General features: G+C 43.4%; 1 protein-coding gene across 26 annotated transcripts in view; it reads right to left on the bottom strand.

The window, feature by feature from the left end:
- RBFOX1 (RNA binding fox-1 homolog 1) overlaps nt 1–22,282 on the bottom strand; it is a 2,122,525-nt gene that overhangs the window by 929,400 nt on the left and 1,170,843 nt on the right. The window lies entirely within an intron of this gene.

The raw sequence follows: 22,282 nt of genomic DNA, 5'->3' as shown, positions 1-22,282 counted from the left end.
GCCTGCAGCAATTACCATGGGACACTGAGACACAGGGGCCTATTAGGGCAGGGCTGACAGGAAACCAATGCTGTCTGCTCCGCCCTGCGACTCCGCCTCATCCAAGCTGAGTACAGAGGCTTTTGCAAGTCTTCTATCATAAGGGTGTCTCCAGCACAGAAGTTCTCCCAGGGTAGACACAGCTGATCCTCACAGCCAACTGGCCTGGACGTCAATTCCTCCCAGTGATACCAACAACAATCAAGGCTTAACTACAACAAGACTGTGCACACAGCCCACAAAGGGGTGCACCAAGAGTGTCCACCTCAGGTAACTGGGGAGGCTGAGCCACTGGGCCCTATAGGACACATAGCACACAAAGCCACTCTATCAACTCAGGGAAGCAGCCAAAATGTGGAGACAAAGAAAAAGATCACAAATGAAAGAAATGGAGGAAAGCAAATGACTGGACATAGAGTTCAAAACCACAGTTATAAGAATTTTCTAGAAAAGGCTGATAAATTTAGCAAGACCCTTGAGGATATGAAAAAGGACCAACTAGAAATTAAGCATACACTGACTGAAATAAAAAAATATTATACAGAGCTCTAACAGCAGACTAGAGGATCGCAAGAATCAAGTCAAAGATTTGAAATACAAAGAAGCAAAAAACACTCAACTGGAAAAGCAAAAAGAAAAAGGAATCCAAAAATATGAAGATAGTGTAAGGAGCCTCTGGGACAACTTTAAGCGTACCAACATCAGAAATATGGGGGTGCCAGAAGAAGAGAGAGAGCAAGATACTGAAAATCTATTTGAAGAAATAATGACAGAAAACTTCCCCCACCTGGTGAAAGAAATAGACTTACAAGTCCAGGAAGTGCAGAGAACCCCAAACAAAAGGAATCCAAAGAGGACCACACCAAGACACATCATAATTAAAATGCCAAGAGCAAAAGACAAAGAGAGAATATTAAAAGCAGCAGGAGAAGCCCTGACCAGTTTTGCTCAGTGGATAGAGCGTTGGCCTGTGGACTAAAAGGTCCCAGGTTCGATTCCGGTCAAGGGCATGTACCTTGGTTGCAGGCACATCCCCAGTAGGAGGTGTGCAGGAGGCAGCTGATCAATGTTTCTCTCTCATCGATGTTTCTAACTCTCTATCCCTCTCTCTTCCTCTCTGTAAAAAATCAATAAAATATATTTTAAAAAATAAATAAATAAAATAAAAGCAGCAAGAGAAAAAGTTAGTTACCTACAAGGGAGCACCCATATGACTGTCAGCTTATTTCTCAACAGAAACTATGCAGGCCAGATGGCAGTGGCAAGAAATATTCAAAGTGATGTACAGCAAGAACCTACAACCAAGATTACTCTATCCAGCAAAGCTATCATTCAGAATTGAAGGTCAGATAAAGAGCTTCACAGATAAGAAAAAGCTAAAGGAGTTCATCACCACCAAACCAGTATTATATGAAATGCTGAAAGGTATTCTTTAAGAAGTGGAAGAAGAAGGAAAATGTAAAGGTAAAAGTTATGAACAACAAATACATATCTATGAACAAGTGAATCTAAAAATCAAGTGAATAAAAAAATCTGATGAACAGAATAAACTGGTGACTATAATAGAATCAGGGGCATAGAAAGTGAGTGGACTGACAATTCTCAAGGGGAAAGGGGTGTGGGGGTGCAGGAAGAGACTGGACAAAAATCGTACACCTATGGATGAGGACAGTGTGGGGGGGCGGGTAAGGGCAGAGGGTGGGGTGGGAACCGGGTGGAGGGGAGCTATGGGGGGAAAAAGAGGAACAATTGTAATAATCTGAACAATAAAGATTTATTAAATTAAAACAAAAAACAAAGAGGCATATTTGGGGTGGCAAATTCTGCTCCCCTTCCACTGTAAATGGTTTCCTTTTCAACGTTAGTTTCCATGATAGTTTGGATTTAAGTTTCCTATTGTTCTAAGGAAAACAATTACTTCTAATTTAAAAGAATCCAACCAATACCAGTTTAAATTCTTGGACTTGGAACACGGTGATTTACTGTAACCTGAATTCTTAATATTTTTTTTCTTTAATAAATGTGCTGTGTGCAGCATGGCCAGGGGTGAACCTGAGGTGTGTGTGTGGGGGTGGGGGGAGAGTAGCGATGAAGGATTAAAGAAGACAGATAAGAGAATAAAGCTGGGGCTAGGTAGGACACTGCTTTCGGATGGAGAGACAGTGCCACAGCCTGCAAGCCATGTCTTTATTTTATAGCCAGATTCCACCAGGCAAAGTAAGGGCATGGTCAAGATGTTTACAATGTTCTTGTGTGTTTTGAATCTACTCAATTACATGCACCTGAAGTCTATCAAGCATTGTTTTGGTAGTACTTGCTGCACCTCCCGCAGCCTATATCACTTAGCCACTTGGGACCACAGGTTCGGACCAAAAGGTCAAGCTTACAACTGTAGCCTTTGGCTATAATTATGCTGGGAGGGCTTTGCCCTCCAAGCTTGGACTTGCATGTGGCTTTGCCATGAAAGGACTGTGCCCTCTCATTAGTCTAAGGCTTGAATCTGTCCAAATGCTGTAGCTACTCTCCACAAATAAATACTCAGACTTAAAAAAAAAAATAAACATAAGCCATAGGGACCATTTGGCTCAATGCTTCCATTTTGTAGATGAGAGAACTGAGAGTCAGAGAGGGTAGGAAATTGGCCAGGACAGATAAAGGCATGAGAGGGATAGGAATCCATCTGGTCTACCTACTAGGTATTTTATATTTTCCTACACACCACATATTATCCTTGAATCTGAACATTTAAATCACTGGTCTAAATTTAAATGCCTTAATTAAGGATAATGATTTTGACACAACTTAAAAAAAAAACTGAATAACTGTATTGTCTTGTAACCATTATTTTTCCAAATCTGAAGTCATGTATGCCATCTGGATGAATTCTTCAGCCTGTGTTCACTCAATTAAAAACACCAAGGTTCCAATAAGGTCGCTTGAATATATGAAGAATAAATCGTGTGCACTGACTTACTTTACCCACTTTATGTCTCCATTCACAGTTGCTCAGTTCCTGCAATATCACATGTGGCCAGCAGATGGAAGCAAATAACTGCAAAACATCAAAAGCTCCAGGCAATAGACCAGAATGTCCAATTCCCTGGGTCTGCAAACTTCGTGAAATACCAAAGTCTTTCTGCTCCTTCAGAATTTAAGTCTCAAATGACGATGTGTTTTAATTAATAAGCCTTAATTACTTACCAGGGATATGATAATTCGAGGAGGCATTTTATTAGTATGTATTAAAGAAGTTTCATTCCGATAGAGATCCCTGTTTCAAGGCACAGGGTATGATTCTGAAAACACTGAGGTTTCCATCTAAACGTAAAGAAGACCAAGAATCTAAGCGCTATTTCACCTGGAATCATACAAATGGACAAAAAAGTAAGTAAACCACAATCTCAACACAAATCCATTCAACAAGAGAGCCAAATCTGGCTTAATTGGCTAGGTCAGAATGCAAAGTTGCTGACTTTATAAGTATTTGGAGGGACTTTAAGGGGGAATAGGAGTATTTTATTTGGGAGGGGGTAGCAGGAGCGGTTTGTACAGCCAGAAAGAGCACAAAACAATCCCCACACCCAGCTTTTGTGCACATAAGCGAGCAGGGCATTCCTAAGACATCTGCCTTCTTTCTCTGAGGGTAACGCCTCCCCAGGAATTATTTTGTTGTCTTCATCCTAATTTTTTTGCCTATGGGTTATGCTCATATGTTCTTTGGCTAATCCAGTCACCTTCTTTCATTCTAATTTTCTTTTTCAGCTTGGTTCTCAGGGGACAAGTGCGAGCTGGCAGGAGCCCAGTCAACCCAGGGCTGCTGGCTCAGCACAGTTAAATGTGATACTGAGGAAGGCGGTGCCCCTCAGGTAGGAGCCCTGTGTCAGGAGGTGAACTCAAACCAAGGGTCTGTTTGCAAATAAGAGCTATGCATAGGCATCACAGCAGGAGTGTAATGAGAGCGCTTTTAATTAACTGTAAAAGTAATTACCCATATTAGATGTAAATCGCACTTGTTTTTACATGAGGTGAGTAATTTCAGTGCAGCTTTTAAGAATAATGCTAGTGGAAAAGCTGTCAGCTGCAAACCCTCCCTACAAGCCAAGGTGCTAAACACAGTTTGGGGAGAAACACCACAGCAAGCCCTGGCTCAGCCCCTGCTGCTCCCCTTTTCATTTAGCTCACCCCCGCACCTGTACACCCCTCCATGCTGTACCCCAGCATTGCACACCCCCTCCACGCTGTACACCAGCATCTGAACACCATCCACACTGTACCCCCGCACCTGTACACTCCTCCACGCTGTACCCCAGCATTGCACACCCCCTCCACGCTGTACCCCAGCCTCTGAACACCCCCTCCACGCTGTACACCAGCATCTGCACACCATCAACACTGTACCCCAGCATCTGCACACCCTCCACGCTGTACCCCAGCATCCGCACACCCCCTCCACGCTGTAAAGAGGCACCCACACAAAGGCTTCCGAATCTTAGGTTGGTTGGTTTGTGGCTTCTGGCTTTTACCTCCCAGATGATCCCAGCACTTCCTTTGATGGCTCTTGTGAATATTGAAAGAATAGAAACCAGGTGAAGAAAGGCAGAACAGGCCAGTGGCATGTGCCCTGTGAGCTAAAGTGAATACAATACCAAGCAAACAGATTATGGAGGAGGCAGGTGTGGGAGAAAGCAAGCCAGCCTCACAGCAATCCCTGTGCCCTTCACAGAGGCTAGCATTGGACCTGAAGTTCCTGGGGCAGAACTTCTGATGAGGATAGATGTCTGCATCGCCTGCCCCCAGGCAAAAAGGCAGCGCTCCCTTGAATTTATAAATAGCAGGAGGAAAGGACAGAGGTCTGGTGTTGGGAGGCAGTGATGGCAAACCCGGACTCCCTGGGTGGGGAACTGAATTAAGAGCTCCTCTGGGCTCTGAAATTTCCCTGAGACAAGATTGAGGTGGGTCCCCAAACCTCCCTTTTGAACCAAGGTGAAGCATAAACAGTCAGGAAGGAGTTTGCAAATACGAAATTACAGTACTGGGTAATTATTTATACTTTGATAGGCACCTTCATTAAGGGATTTGAGGATGCAATTATCAAATTGAAGTTCAGCACACTTAAGTTAAGCAACTGAAGATCAGGAGAGAGGGCTCAGGAAGGCGGGGCACCCTGACCCTTCAGCAGTAACTTAGTGGCCAATCAGGGCCCTTCTGAAAGGAAACTGGACTCCTATTTGAATAGCATGACCACCAATGGGATTTTTTTCCGCCTGTGGCCTCCTTTGGGTTTCTGGTCGCTGTTGTGTTGTTATTAATGCCTCTTTGCCTTAAAAGGACCCCAAGAGGGAGCTAAAGCAGGGAATGGACTGGTTTGATATGAAGCCCAGAGAACTAAATCTGGTTCAAGATCAACCAAGGGACAAGTCATACCTGGAATTTGTATCTCCTATTCTTGCTCCTTTCTATAGGTCCATACAGGCTCCTATAGCTGATATACCCTAAATGTATCTGCCTCCACACTGTCTGTATAAAGCAGTGACTTTCAACCAGTGTGCCCCAAGATTTTTTAAAATGTGCAATACCTGACTATTGAGTGAGAGGCATTGATCTCTTTTCCCTTAGATAATCACATAAAAAATGACAAGAGTCAACACAATGGTCATCCAATGTGAATGAATCAGAATTATACCTTTTTTTGGTCAGATCCATAAAAAATATAATACGTGAGAAAGCTCAGGAATGGGTCTCCCTTGTTTCAAATCCTGGCTCTGCCAACCCAACATGGCTTTCCAAGGTGACTTCTCTGAGCCTCAGCTTCTGTCTTTGAGAAAAGAGGTTAATTGTTCCCTGATGTAATCAGGCTGGTCTCAGATCCAGTGAGACCTGGTGCATAAAGTGCAGGCACATGGTCAGGGGTCAGAATGCTGTTATTACAGTTGCAATTTTTACATTTTATTTCTATAATAATAAAAACATATGCTAATTAGAGCGGACGTCCTTCCAGACGACCTTACGGATGAATCTGGGGCTGTGAGGAAAGCCGGGGTCCCGGGTGCCGGAGGGAAGCCTGTGCCAGCAGCCGGGGGAAGGAAGACCTACTCTTGCACAAATTTCATGCATTGGGCCTCTAGTTTTATTATGTTTATAAATATTTGGATTATATATTCTTCTGTCCATTGTATGGTTTTATTGTGGTTATTCTTCTTCCCTCTCAATGTATGGTGCCTCCAAACACTGCTGTGTTCCTCTAGGTCACAGCCATTGCAGCCCATTCAGTGATCCCCTGGAGGCAGCCAAAGATACAACTTCTAAAAGGACCGGTCTCCTGGGAACTGATGCTGATCGAGGTTCTGTCTCAGCACCCACCACTCCTGCAAGGATCCTCACACAATGGCTAAGCAAAACCACTCCACTTAAAGTTTAATTTCCTCTTAGGAAAGAGATATTCCATAAGGCATCCAGTGGTCAAGGCAAGACGTACGTCAACTAGAGAAGGCACAGCACAGCTGATGTTCAACAGAGCCCAGAAAACTATGTGAAAAACCCCCACACAGCATTCTTATGTGACCTGTTGCACTTAAAGAGAGAAGCTGCCAGTTTCCAAGAAATGGCTCTAAGATATTGACAAAGCTTTTGCTGACTGTTGGATGGGAAATTATATTTGCAGTTCCCTGTGGCTGGTAGCCATCTCATCAACCACAGTTTCTTGGGAAGCAAGATTTTCTGTCCCTGAGACCTTGGTTTGGCATTTTGCTTTCTGGGAGAAAATGGATAGTAGTCCTTAGCACAAGATTAAGTAATCACCTCTTTGTTTCAGGAATACACATATATTATCTACAGCCTTAAGTAATCTGCGTGGCCAGAATGGTTGCCCCAACTCCCACCTTTGCTCAAATTAAACCATCATGGACTTGCAATAGTCATGGATGTCTCCTTGTTTCCGTCGACTTCCGACACTGGAATGGGTGTAGGAAGAGGAAGATGCCGTGGGTAGAATATCTGCTATCAGAGAGCTTAATGTTATACAAACTCCCGTTAAAGAGAAAACTACTGTAATTCAGTCTTTGTGTCAATCTATTCATTCAGCAAAAAACATATAATCATTTTCTTGGTTTAGCTTCCAGTGGATATTTCTAAGTTTGACAACACAGGACTAAGAGTTAGTATATAAGGAGTAAATATTTATTTTGTATTATAATAAGCATTTAAATCTAAATGCTTGGACCCTGAACATCTGATATGCAACAGTGCATTAAAGAATCATCCAATAAATAACCCTTTAGGCTTTTTCAGAAAAGTAAAATAGAAAGGGAAAATGAATGAGGTTCTTTCCCAGGCCTTATAATTTACTAGTAACCCTTTCTGCGGAATGCTCGTATTAATCAATCCTTAGGATGATGGCATGGCTCTGCTCTTCTCCTTCTTTCCCAAAGGCCACGTTTACTAACAGAACTTGCCATTTGTTTCTGTTTTGTTTTGTTTCTGTAATGTGTTTTCATTGATTTTTTTAAACAGAGAGAGAAAGGGAAAGGGAGAGAGAGAGAAACATGGATGTGAGAGGTGAGAGTGTAACATGGATCCGCTGCCTCCTGCACAATCTCTACTGGGGATTGAACCCGCAACCCAGGCATAAGCCCTGACAGGGAATCGAACCGGTGACCTATTGGTGCATGAGATGATACTGAACCAATTGAACCACACCGTCCAGGGCTGTCATTTAGTTTTGATACAGAATACTGATAGGAGGAAAGGCATATAATAAGAATAGAACCATAGTTGTTTAATGATTATCCATCTTCATAACTATAGATAAGAGGTTTGCTTACAGACCCTGGGAAACTTGAGGATGAAACAGCTGTGTAAGATAAGAGGCCTTGGAGCCTAGATGGGTTCATTACTCAGAAAAGAAAATACTTTTTGAGAACGGACCAAGGACAGGACATGCTTTGATTTGGTGGCTGTGCCTGGACACTGACCCCCTCTGGGAGTTTGCCTCAGGAACGCTGACCATTCTCCAGTCCCAGGAACAGGCTGAGCTGTTTATAACATCATAGAAGGTTAGCCACCTTGTTATGGGACTTAAAGCTCCTGGAGGCCAGACCACAGACCCTCCCAACCCTTTCCCTGGTACGCTCCCAATTGCACATAGCTATCTTCCCTCTTCCCTAGTAATCAGCCAGCTGGAAGAAAAAAGGCAGGGCAGAATTTTCAGGATGACCTGCTGCTCTTCCATACTGCTGGCATTATTGGAATGAATGCTCATATGTGATTCAACCCTGTCTCTGCTTAATTTCGTTCAAGTAGTGACAGGCAGCCTTGGATCCATTTAATATCCAGTATCAATACGAGAATTAAGAATATCCCCTTGATTGTCTAACCACTAAGATGTACACCCAAAACCAATATATCATAATAAAACATTGACTCTAAAAAAATAAAATAAAATAACTAATGACCACCACCACCACAACAACAAAAAGGGATATTCCCTTTAAAGATTTGGTTATTTTCTCTTTCCCATTGGCAGGCCCTTTGGTCTACAGGACAATTACATTGTGTTGAGAGAGAGCCCCAGAAACATAGGCTACCCCTCAAGATGTTTTAAACATCTCAATTATTCATATTGTTCTGGATTGAGGGAAGAAAGTAACTGCTGACTATTCCAAATTTTAACCATTCTGGGTGAAATCTCTGTGAAAGGTATTTCACTGTCTCTGCTTACTAAAACATGGAAGGTTGATTTTGGTATTGCAACTCAGTGCAAGACCACCTCCTGGTTTCTGACACCTCTGGAATGCCCCGCCCTTCTGCTAACCACTACAGACTGGCATGTGCTCGAAGAGATGCAGGGGGATTTCAAAGCTCTCCTAGCACCTGCCTTCATGGTCAGCTGTTCTTCCTGCTGTCTTTCATTCCATTCGGTTCCTGATTCACTATCAGGGACTGCTTTAGCGGTTCACTCTCTTAAACATAAATGTTAGTGTGTGTGTGTGTGTGTGTGTGTGTGTGTGTGTGTGTGTGTGTGTTATTTGACTTCAATATCTGTGAGTTTCAGATGATCAAATATAACAGAAATCTGTCTGATTCCTGGAATATTAATTAAAGATTAGTAACTTTCTTATGTATATACATTTTTAAAAATATATTTTTTATTGATTTCAGAGAGGAATGAAGAGGGAGAAAGATAGAAAAATCAGTGATGAGAATCATTGATTGGCTGCCTCTGGCATGTCCCACACTGGGGATCAAGTCCATAATCCTGGCATGTGCCCTAACTGGGAATTGAACCTTGACCTCCTGGTTCATAGGTCGATGCCCAACCACTGAGCAACACTGGCAGGCAAGGATTAGCCACTTTGTAAAATTTTTGTCATTTTCGCCGAAACTGGTTTGGCTCAGTGGATAGAGCGTCGGCCTGCGGACTGAAGGGTCCCGGGTTCGATTCCGGTCAAGGGCGTGTACCTTGGTTGCGGGCACATCCCCAGTGGGAGGTGTGCAGGAGGCAGCTGATCGATGTTTCTCTCTCATCGATGTTTCTAGCTCTCTATCCCTCTCCCTTCCTCTCTGTAAAATATCAATAAAATATATTTTTGAAAAAAAATTTTTTGTCATTTTCTGATCAAATGAAATAGATATTGGCCTAAATGTATGCTTGATTTGTCATGTGCATTAAAATAGTTTATGCTGGGTAAGATAGGTAAATAAGTAAAAATAAACCTCCTTTTTGGTACCATCATTACGTGGAAATAATTTTAAATTGATAAAATCATGAGATGACTTGGATTTATTTAAATTACAGTGACCAATCCTACTTACTTCCCTGGACTCGTGGTCTATGACTATGATCCCCAGATCCTGTACTCCCTCTGAACCCATTGGTTCATAAACATTTTTTTTTTATGTCCAGGAGCTTGACTCCCTGTATTCCTTCAACCTGAATCACCCTTCTCTGCTCACCCAATCACCTACCTCCCAAAGTTAACCATCCTTCCTCCTTGCTCCACCCATCAGAACTGACTGCTCTTCCAGGGACCATGATCCCTGTTCCACACATCTACTGCAGGGCTGGTTTCTTAGTACCTCTATTCCCAGTGCATTTTTTTGTGTCCCTATGCCTTCCATGAGCTTCTTGGCTCCTCAAAGGACAGGGTGGTAACAATAGCTAACCTTCTCCTAAAAAGCCATTATTAGTGATTATACATATTATATTTAATCTTATGCATACTATCTATATATATAAAAGCCACCAGAATGACCGGTGGCTATGACGCACACTGTGGCAGCCAACCAGCTTGATCTGGGCCGTGAGTGGCCCCCACCACCCAGATTAGGGGTGGGCCAGCCGGCCAACTGCTCATAGCCCCTCCCCCCCACCTGCCCAGCCCGATGGGCCCCACCTGTGCACAAATTTGTGCACTGGGCCTCTAGTAACATTATGTGTATTATCACATCTATATATATAAAGGCCTAAGTGACCGAACGACCAGTCGACCAGTTGCTATGATGCACACTGACCACATGGGGGCAGACGCTCAAAGCAGGAGCTGCCCCATGGTGGTCAATGTGCTCCCACAGCCAACCTCCCGTGGCCCCCCCCAAGCCGGCTGCCCCCCCCCCCAATCGACCCCAATCACCAGCCAGGCTGCGGGAACCTACCCCTGCACAAATGCATGCACTGGGCATCTAGTATAATATAATCTATATTAGAGGCCCGATGCACGAAGATTCATGCAAGAATAGGCCTTCCTTCCCCTGGCTGCCGGCACTGCCTTCGCTCCGGCCTGGAGCCACCTTTCCGCCTTTGATCCGGCCCGGAGCCATCTTTCTTCGTTCTGGCCAGAGCTGCCTTCTGCCTCTCACCTTGTTGTGTCAATTTGCATATTCCCTCCTTATTGGCTGTGGGTGCTGCCATCTTTATCACAGAGTTATGGTCAATTTGCATATTCTGTCTTTATTAGATAGGATAATAAAAGCCTAAGCGAGAGTTACTGCAGAACAACTGGTCGCTATGATGTGCACTGACCATGGGGGCAGATGCTCAATGCAGGAGCTTCCCCTGGTGGTCAGTGTGCTCCCATAGGGGGAACGTTGCTCAGCCTGAAGCCGGGCTCATGGTTGGTGAGCACAGCGGTGGTAGTGGGAGCCTCTCCCACTTCCGTGGCAGCACTAAGGAATAGCTAGCTGAGCAGTAAGGAGCAGCGAGCAGGCAGGCGGTAAGGAGTGAGGGGTCCCGGACTGAGAGAGGGCGCAGGCCGGGCTGAGGGACCCCTCCTCAGTGCATGAATTTCGTGCACTGGGCCTCTAGTCTATATATATAAAAGCCTAAGCAACCGTTCGACCATTCAACTGGTAGCTATGACATGCACTGACCACCAGGGGGCAGACGCTCAGCGCACAGGCATAAAAAACATGGAACAAACTGATGAATCTCAGAGGCAAGGCGGAAGTGGGGAGGGCAGTAAGAGATTAACCAAAGATCTTATATGCATATTAGAGACCTGGTGCATGGATTTGTGCACTGGTAGGGTCGCTCAGCCTGGCCTGTGGGGATCAGGCGGAAACCGTGCACAGGGCCTCCGACATCCCCCAAGGGGTCCTGAATTATGAGATGGTGCAGGCCAAGCTGAGGGACCCTAGTATATAATAGTATATTATGTATATTATATATAATGCATGTAATATTATATTATGCATAAGTATTTATTATATTAAAAAAATATATATATATATAACTTTACTTAATTCCACGAGGCAGGCATAATAATTACCCCCATTTTCAGAAACACTAGGAGAATTTCGGCCCTCTAAGATCAGAACTGACACACTTTGGCTCTGGTACTTGAACCTGGATTGTTCTACTCAGAAGCTGGTGATGATCCTAACTGCTCAGTAAGTCTGCTTCCTGTTGTACTTATTGTCATCTTCTTACAATACCAACACAGTCCAAGTGGGGTGGGGGGGTCTTAATGGAGGAGTAAACAAACACACAACAGAAGGCAGTTTTGCCAATTATTTCCTTTCAGACCATTTTGAGCCTCCATCCATTGCTCAGTATAACTGGTATAACAGAGAGAGAGTGTGTGTGTGTGTGTACATACACATGCAATTTGTGACTATGAAAAATGCATACAAAGAGTTTAACAAAGAGCCTGGATTTTAAAGTCACTAATGCACAGGGCCGATTACAGTCACTACTAATTGCCTTGAAACCAGGTAACTACTTATCTTTCTTGAGCCCGGCTAAAGGGACTATGGGCTCAAAATCTCATGAGCACTTCCTGCCTACCTATGGAAGAAGATCTGTTCTTCATCTCTAGCCTTGGTCTGCATGGAGAAATACACAACTCAGGAAAACATACCAGGAATGTAGTTTCTCTCTCTCTCTCTCTCTCTCTCTCTCTCTCTCTCTCTCTCTCTCTCTCTCTCTCACACACACACACACACACACACACACTTTATCCTTCTCTCTCACCTCCCTCCCTCCACCTGCCTCCAGGACCCCAAACAACAGGAAGCTCTCAGCCTATCTTGGAGGCTTGCAATTTCCCATCAGGTTCTTGTCTGAGTGCTCCAATACTTCCATCCCCTTGTATAAGGTTAACTGTTTTTAAGAAGGGAGATCAGCCCTGGTAATAGCAAATCTAATGGAAAAGAAGAGCCACCACTGATAAAGTTGACTAAGTCACTCTCTGAGGTCACAGGCCTTTAGGCCGCATATGCTTTATCAGTGAATTCCAGGTTGGATAGGCCTGGTTGGCACTTTAGCCAAGAGGAGCTTTGACGGGTGCCATGCAGGCACAGCATCATCAAAGGAGTAGCTCAGGCAAACACCTGTGCCAGACAGCCTTCTCACCTCACAAGGATCATGTTTGTTCTGCTGAAATCTATTAATAGTGGCAAGAGGTGTTATGTCTCTACCCCTCCCCCCAACAGATGAACTTCCTGCACGTGGATCAGCCACAGACAATCAGGCAAGGAAATTCAGTAACACCATTCTAATAACCATCGGTCTGTGGTCTCAGTGAGATAACTGATAAAAACAGATATGTGGCTTGGCCAGCATGACTCATTGGTTAAGCATGGACCTATGAACCAGGAGGTTATGGTTTGATTCCCAGTCAAGGGCACATGCCCAGGCTGCGAGCTTGGTCCCCAGTGTGGGGCATGCAGGAAGCAGCCAATCAATGATTCTCTCATCATTGATGTTTCTCTCTCTCTCCCTCTCTCTTCCTTTCTGAAATCAATAAAAATATACTTAAAAACAAACAAACAGATATGTCATCTCCACACTGTTTATGAAGTCTCTTTATTTCTCCAGAATTCAACTCTTCTTCTATTTTTCAGATAGCTTTACAAAAAAATGGTCCAAGGTTCCCCAAACCTTTTGTTGTTGTTTTGATTTTTAGCTAGCTCACAATTCTCACTGACTCTTGCCAGGCACATCCTCAAGAGGTTCATAGCGCCCACCCCTTCTGAAGCACCCGCACGCAGTGGGTTTTATTACCATCTCTAGGTCAGGGAGGAGGAAGCTAATTTCGGAGAGGTGAAGTAATTCTGTTCGGGACATGCAGTTAACAAGTAGTAGAAACAGAAATCAAACCTGCGTGTATCCTCATGAAACATTCATTAAACTATGGAATTTCTCTATTTGAAACTCTCCTGGATGAACAAGTGGGTCGTAGAGCAATTAAGCCAGAAACATTGCTAGAGGCAAAAAGGACAAAACCGAAGCTGTCCTACTTCCAGCCCATCATGAGAAGGCAGGGTTCTTGGGAAAAGACAATACTGGCGAGAAAAATAGAAGGCAGCAGGGAAAGAGGAAGACCAAATCTGAGAGGGACTGGCTCCATGAAAGAAGCCGCAGGCGTGAGTCCACAGGGGCAGAGCAGGCTGCTGAGGACCGGGCACTGTGACCATCACTCATTCACAGGGTCGCCAGGAGTCAGAGCTGACTTAAGGGCACGTAACACACACAATGGCTTCCTATCCCACTGAGTTTGAAACCTGTTCCCTAATGCTGTCCCTACCTATTCTTGCTCACAGTGTGGCTCTCCTCTTTGTCCACACTGACGTTCTTACAGCTTCTCACATGCAGTGGGCTATGCCCACCTTGGGCACTGCTTGCACTGTGTAGGCTCCCCCTGCAAAGCTCCTGCTCGGGACCCCGAGGCTGGCTCCTTCTCCCCCCTCTGGGCCAGTTCACACACCAGCTCACCAGTGAGCTCTGCCCTCTAATCTTGGTAATGCTCTACTACCTTTCTCTGTTTTGTGTTCTTCTTTGTAGTTACCATTATTTGCACTTATAACAGTGACCTTGTTGTTTATTTTTCTGTCTCAACATCACTAGACTCTTAGTCATGTGAAGGCAAGGTCTTCCCCATGTGTTTTCCATGTTGGATCCTCGCCTAGGATTGGTACCTGGCACTTAGTCCATTCAGTAACAACTGGAGTAAGTTACAGTTCATGATGCTGCTGCTTTTTACCCACCTCCCTATACATCATACCCTTTTATTTGGGTCTTTTTAAAAATGTTTCTTAATAAAATGGCTTTAAAAATTATTTTCACTTCATCTTCTTGATAAGATTCTTCCTTTTCTTAAAGATGCATTCTTTTCCTCTCTCTCTCTCTCTCTCTCTCTCTCTCTCTCTCTCTCTCTCTCTCTTACAGGCACATAGCTTTTTTGGTTTTATTCTATTTGTCTCTTTCCTTTTCCTTATCTTCCTATTTACCTACCCCTTAACCTCTAATTCTTTCTCAGATCCACAATTTCCAAAGTCTATTTCAATTACTATGGCTTTGACCTTCCAAATTTCTATCTGCCTTTTCATGTTAGTGTTTCTTTCTCTTCTCTTGGGCACGCACCCTCCCTCCAATATCCCATATCCCCTTTTCTACTTTCATCCATATTAAATGTCCTCTCCGGTTTATTTTCAGCCAGGTTGACAACCAACTAGTTAAGTCCAAGTGTATCCCCCGCAACTCCCCGCCAAATTCATATATATTCAACAGGGTACATGTAAACATGTTTTAATGAAACTTAATGTACACAGCTAATGGGTTATATATCACAGCTGTTTAGTCAAATGTCCCTGGGGAGGGGACCGCTGCCCTGGAAAAAAATAAACTTTCTCTGTCATTCACAGATCAAGTGATGTAGGTAACATTCTATTTGGACATCCTCCTCATGAAACTTTCATCGTACATTTTAGGAATATAAACTTGACTACAAACACATAGATATCTAACAGAGATACTTTTGGTACCACGAGTGTTAAGAATCAGGAGGTTATGGACTCAAATGAAGCTTTTGATGCCAACTAGCTACGAGGTTTGAATAAATTAATTAACTCAATTAAATCTTAGCTTGCTTTCTGTGAAGTGGGGATATTACTAGTGCTTCCCTCCTAGGGCTGTTATGCATATTAAATAAGACCATGGAGGAAAGACACCTAAAACAATGCCTTACATTCAGTGATGTCATCATTACCCTCAAGAAATAAGATCTTATCATCACCATCCTCAGCCTCATCTGCAGTCCCATTCAAAAAAATAATAATAATAAAATAAAACAAAAGAAACAATGGGCTCCAGAAAAGGGCGGATTGATTAAGCAAACAATATTCTCAGGTATGCTCCCTGTTCCTCTCTCTCCCCTTCCTTGGGGGTGAGCAGGACAAAGCAGGCAGGAGGCAGTGGCAGGAGGGCAGAGTGAAGCAGCATCCCCATCTCTCTCTGTCACGGGCAGGGGAATCAAAACTGAATAATACATTCAATGAGTTACTTAATTAACAGGGTGAAGGTGAAGTCGGAGCAGCTGAGTTAAATAATGAGATGTCAGGCTCAGAAGCTCCAAGCAAGGAGGGGTTTGAAAACCCTCTTCCTGTCAGAAGAAACCACAGGATTGTGCAGGCAGATGACACTAAGGGGTTTAATCTTCCCATTTTTGCCCTTCTTAAAGCAATGGTCTTCCAAAAATAAACAAATTTTAAAAAATGACTGAAATAAGGCCAAACGTAGAATTAGAATTTATGTAGCAGAGATCATTAACATGAGTTAGCCCAGGCCTTTGATAACATTAATACAGAACTAAAATGAGAAGCATAAAAATAAAAAAAAATGAAAGGTCCGGTTAAAAGGACCTTAAGTGGGGAGACTGTTGCTAATAGCAAGGCTATCTCAGAAGGACTAATTAAGCTAGAAATGAATGTGGTTCAAAGGGAAAGGCTACAGTGTAATCCCCCTAAATGTCAGCTGGCTGACCACAAGACTCACCTGCTGTTAATTAAAACCCAGTTGTCATCGCTAGTTAAGGAGCTCCGAGCCTCTCTCTCCGTTCTCTGAGAACACTGCAGCCAGACACCACCCTCCACACCCTCATCCATCCTGCCAATTAATGTTGATTTTCATCTTTGTGTTTTTGGGGTCAAAAGATGAAAGCATAACCTACTTTTCTGAGGCAAGGCAGCTGATCCCAACTTAAGTATTTGTGACATTAATGAGTACTTAAAAAATAAAACCTAAACAAAGGCTGACTTTGAAAAATGGTAGCTGTTGCTACTCTCAGAGCAAAAAAGTCATTAACCATCCTCCATTAGATAAGTAACACTGTGTTTCCTGCCTTTCCTCTTGGACATTACATCAGTGCAATCTTGCACGTTTTATGTGCTCACCTTCCTTCTGAAGACAGGCCAATAGGATCAGGTGGCCTCTTCCCTAGGTCTGCACTTGCCAAACACAGGCGGACTGATAGCACACTTATAGCTTTGCCACACCTGTCCTACGTATCCAATATAAATTATGCACACACATATATGTGTACATACCAACATATACACTGAGTGGCCAGATTATTATGCATTCAGAGATCATAATAATCTGGTCACTCAGTGTATATGCATATTCACTTTTTAATTTAAGTTAGTCATGTAATCATAGGTTTAGTATGCAAAGTCATTTTCAAATGCACATACAAATTACACCAAAAGTTGATGGGGCGATGGCTCTATAGCTTCACAGACATTCATTCATGTTATACAAGACCACACATGTCAAACCTCATCAAATGGTGTACCTCAGATTTGTGTATTTCAATATAAATATATTTTACGTAAAAAACAAATCATGAATGAATAGTGCACTCTGTTAAAAGATCTGCATCCTGAAGTGTTCAAGGGTGAAGGGTTCTGCTTTTCTTTAACTCACCATGAAATGCATAAAATACATTGATAGCTGGATTGATGTGTGATAAAACACATACAATACAAATGTGAGTAACTTGGTGGCAGGTATGTGGGTGTTTGCTACTGTTTTTTTATTTCTATATTTGGGGGGGGGAAACACAAAATATTTTTAAAACACCTAAAATTCAACAAAATGCTTATGCACACACTCTGTAAAGGAAATCATATCCCACCATTGGAACATACTCCAGTGGTTTGCAATCTATAAACCCTTCATGGGAGCATTGCCAAATGTTGAATAAAATGCAAAATTTATTTCCACTATAATTAGGTAGACATCCTTAACAGTATCCCCCAAAGTGCAAGGTGAGCTGAACAGGAGGCATGAGCTGTATCAGGAAGAATGTGACAGGCAACTGATATCCAGAACGATGCCTCATCTACAGCATGTGGGAACTCTGCCTCGGGAACAGTTCAGGGAGCCTGGTGAAGTGCCTGCACATTGATGTTCAGACGGTGACCCCCAGATGCCCTCTGGACACAAGGGGACGCTACACTGCAGCCACAATTATGTTTTTATTGCTGTTGTCAAGTTTACTGATGCTCAGTGTGGGCCTTGAACAGAAAAAGGTTGAGAATGACTACTTCAGAGAGTGATCTTTTAAAGGACTCTGTATTATAGAATGTCTAAATGTCTCTCAAAAGGTCTCCTTTTATTCTGAGACATTCTATTTTATTCAAACATTATCCCTGCCTGTGGGACTCACCCATCCATTCACAGTGTAGCTCTACCTTCATCTCCCACCAAATCCCCATCCTCCACCCAGCCTCAAGGAAAGAACGGTTGGCCCTTCCCACTAACAAGCCTTTGTTTTATTTATAAAGTGTTGCTTATTTGTCTGGAAATTTACTTCATTTGGCACATGTCATGGATTCTTAAGACTCAGTCTAGGGGTTAACAGTTCCCAACTTCTCTTTCCTCCGTGCATTTTCCCATGACCACAAACAAGGGACTTACTCTAATCTCTTCTGTGTTATTAATGTTGGGGGAAGCAAGAGCCAATCTCCACCCTCACCCAATCTACCCCATGAGGGCTGGAAGGACTTCTTTTCTGTTTTTTCTGATGGGTTCTCTCTCTCTCTCTCTATCTATCTCTCTCTCCCCCTCACCCTGGCCCTCACCCTCTCTTTCTCTGCTTGCAAACTCTAAACAATACAAGTTTTTCTATTGACCTCTGTTTCCTAAGCTCACCTAAGACAGGTAAGTACACGTGGGACAGGGTCCAGGGCCCCCACTTCTAGAAGCCAGCTTCCTGCTCCCCCTTTCTGCACCTCATTCCCCTATGGTAAGAGGTGGATCGATGCCCGCCACACTTCCCAGCCACTTCCACGTTCTAGATGGAGTGGCAGGGATGAAGGGCTGGTAGTGACAGACAGCCAATTTCCTCTTGGGGTAAAGCAACAGGGCATTGTGTCTAGAAGCATGGCCTCTGCAGCCAGACCACCTGGACTAGAATCCTTTCACATGTCAACGGTGTAGCCTTGGGCAACATAGCCCAGCTTTCTGTGCCTCAGTGCCTCAGTGTCTTCATCTGTAAACTGGGGTAATAATAGCCAGTTTTTAGGTTCTTAGGACAATTTAGAAGGTTTTTGTCTGTAAAGTTTTTTAAATTGTATGTGGCACACGATATATGAAATGAGTGTCTGCCAAACAAATATAAAAGCACCATTGCCAAGGAAGCCTCGTGGGTGATAAAGTGGGTTCTGTGCTTCATTTCCCATGGGTGTGTGTACTTATTTTTGACTCAATTGAGGAAGAAGGATGACGCTGCTCCCCTCAAGCCCAGAATGGGATGCAACTGTTGAGTACCTGCTCAGTTCCACAAACCTTCCTCCTATTCTTTTTTTTATTCTTATTATTGATTGTTTACAGAGAGGAAGGGAGAGGGATAGAGAGTTAGAAACATCGATGAGAGAGAAACATCAATCAGCTGCCTCCTGCACACCCCCTATTGGGGATGTGCCTGCAACCAAGGTACATGCCCTTGACTGAAATCTAACCAGGGACCCTTGAGTCAGCAGGCCGACGCTCTATCCACTAGGCCAAACCGGTTGGGGCCTTCCCTCTATTCTGAGGAGCCACTAGACCAGTGGTTGGCAAACTCATTAGTCAACAGAGCCAAATATCAACAGTACAACGATTGAAATTTCTTTTGAGAGCCAATTTTTTTAAACTTAAACTTCTTCTAACGCCACTTCTTCAAAATAGACTGGCCCAGGCCGTGGTATTTTGTGGAAGAGCCACACTCAAGGGGCCAAAGAGCCGCATGTGGCTCTCGAGCCGCAGTATGCTGACCACGGCACTAGACCCAGTGCTGTGCCCAACACAAGGGACATCAAACAACATATTCTCAACAAGATACAAAACTCAAGGGGTATAAATGTTCAATCTGATTGATATCAGAAAATCAGGACTCACTCTACAAGTTGAAAGGTAAAAAAAAAAAGGAAGGAAGGAGAGCACATTACAGAGTTTTGGACTGTGATGAAGTATTGGTACAGAACTTAGAGGCGCCCAGTGGTGGGAGCAGGCAACGCTCTCATCAGCAGCTAAATTAGGTGAAGCTGTTTCTTTATTCCTGTAATTTGATTGCACATAAATCAACTTTGATGGGATTCAAAAATTAATGAACATGCACCTCCATGAGCTGTCGAGCTTTATCTGATAACGTCAACTTTACATGGGATCAGTGCCGCTCTCTACCTGGAGCCAGTGCAAGCATCCCCAACAACAATGGCAGACATCATTAAATGCTGCGAAGGTAGACGTCTAATTAAATTAGCTGATAATCATCGTTCTCCTTCTACAGAGGCTCTCATTTAATGCACTTGCAAATGTAATGAGGCTGCATTGAAAAATATGATGGGAATAACAGAAACAAGATTACATTAATTGGAAGAGATACTGATAAGGCAGATCACTCTCCCAAAAAAAATTTTTTTTTTGAAAACCACATAGTTCTGAAAACATCAATGAGAATGGCTGCCACCATAGTTGGAAGGAACTTAGGAAACATTAGTGTGAGAAGGGATAAAAAAAGAGAGAAGAGAGAATTCTTTCCTCAAGTTCTAGCAAAGTGACTTAATTCCACCAGAAATACCTGAAAAGGGAAAAGAGCCTCAATTTTATATCCCACTTTATGAACATCAATTTGGCTGCAGGAATAGTTGTATTGGGCATGTCTTCTCACCATCCATGTATTCATTCATTCATTTTCATTCATTTACATTGTTGTTATTTTTCTTGGCAAGCATCTCCTATGTCATGTCCCAAACGCTGGAATTTAAGGGGTGAAGGAGAAAAGCTGTGTTGGGGTCTTCCTAATTTAAATAGATTTGGCCCTCTGTACCTCTCACTTCAGCACTTAACCCAACAGGAATGAAATCATTGACTGTGTGATTGTTTTGGGAATGTGCCTGGCTCTCACTACCCACCAGAATGCAATTTACTAGAAGAGAAGGGCTAGTCCCTGGAGTCATTCACGGTGGTTTACACATCGTATGTGCTCATTAGGTGTTTGCTGAATAAATAGAAGAATGAATTTTGAAATTACACTCATGGGCATAAGATTACAACAGTGAGATGGGAAGCCAGCTTTCTTCTCCTATTGTTGTAGTTCCACAACCACCTCTAGGAGTTTCCAGGGACCTCAAGGAATCCACAGAGCTAACCAAACAGAACAATTCCCTTCACTCGCATTTCAAACACAGCTGCCCTGGGGCTTCTTTTGGAAGAAGTGATGGTCTTGGGAAAATAATGCAGAGCAAAGATGTTCTAACTCCCAAGGGGAAGAAGGTCCCTGTGGTCGGAACACAGTGGATGGGAGGTGAGATGTTTGGTTCTGTAGAATGTGTTGTGGGAGATCAGTAGGTCGGTGGCTTCCTTGCCATCATCACTCACATCTGAGCCTCCTGACAGATATAATGAAGGATACAGCCCTGCAAAAAAACACTGATCTCTCGGAAAACAGAAAACAGCCAAGAATCTCAAACAGGCAAGGGAGAGGTTTTTCTCTTTCCCTTAAGGACTCAGGATGGGCTACACATGCGCAGACTTGTGAAGGAAGGAAGAAGGCATTCCACTGGCCCAGCTTCTCCCCCTGGCTTGTGCCATAGAAAAGGGAGTGACCATGTCAGCCATGCATTCTGCTTCATTCCTTCACATACTAATTTTTTTTTTCATTCTCCCCCATAACTTCCTTTTCTGTGGTATGTCATTGTGAGGTAGACAGATCACAGACAGAATTTCCAAGTAGCAATACATAGCATGGATTCACTGTCAGTGCTGGCATAAAACTGGTAACAACCAGATACCTTCCTTCCCTGTCATTTTGGTGTGGTCTCTGCTCCCCACTTCCATCACAGCAGCCAGCAAACACCAGCCTTCACAATTCAGGTTAGTCTTCTTCCTACACAAAGCTCCCCGCTCCCTCCCACCTCCCAACCCCTGAGATCTCATACTTATTAACTTAATTTGTTTGTGTGCATCTTTTTTCAAAAATATATTTTTGTTGATTTCAGAGAGGAAGGGAGAGGGAGAGAGAGAAACGTCAATGATGAGAGAGAATCACTGACCAGCTGCGTCCTGCATGCCCCCACTGGGGATCAAGCCTGAAACCCAAACATGTGCACTGACCAGGAAATGAACAGTGACCTCCTGGTTCATAGGCTGATGTTCAACCACTGAACCACACTGGCCAGCTGTTTGCATGTACCTTTTGATCTCTTCCTCCTAGACCTAGAATGTAAGGTGATGGGAGGAAAAAGGGAAAGAGCCTTTGCTAGTTCACCAATATGGTCCCAGTTCCCATAATACTTCCTGGGAGACTGTAGGCACTTAATAAATACATCTAAATGGCAGATTGGCAGAAACCATTAAATAATAAATTTAGTAAAAGGAGCTTTGCTAAAGATGTGGCATGTCCATTTAAATAGCTTTTTCTTTAATTATTTAAGGATGTGGACAAATCCAAAGAAAGAGGTCCAACAAAGAATGAAATGCATTAAC

The sequence above is a fragment of the Plecotus auritus genome, assembly GCF_963455305.1.
Source record: "Plecotus auritus genome assembly, chromosome: 7".
In the NCBI taxonomy this organism is placed as follows: domain Eukaryota; kingdom Metazoa; phylum Chordata; class Mammalia; order Chiroptera; family Vespertilionidae; genus Plecotus; species Plecotus auritus.
Note: the sequence above shows the minus strand (reverse complement) of the source record. Positions and strands in the feature narration are given on the sequence as shown.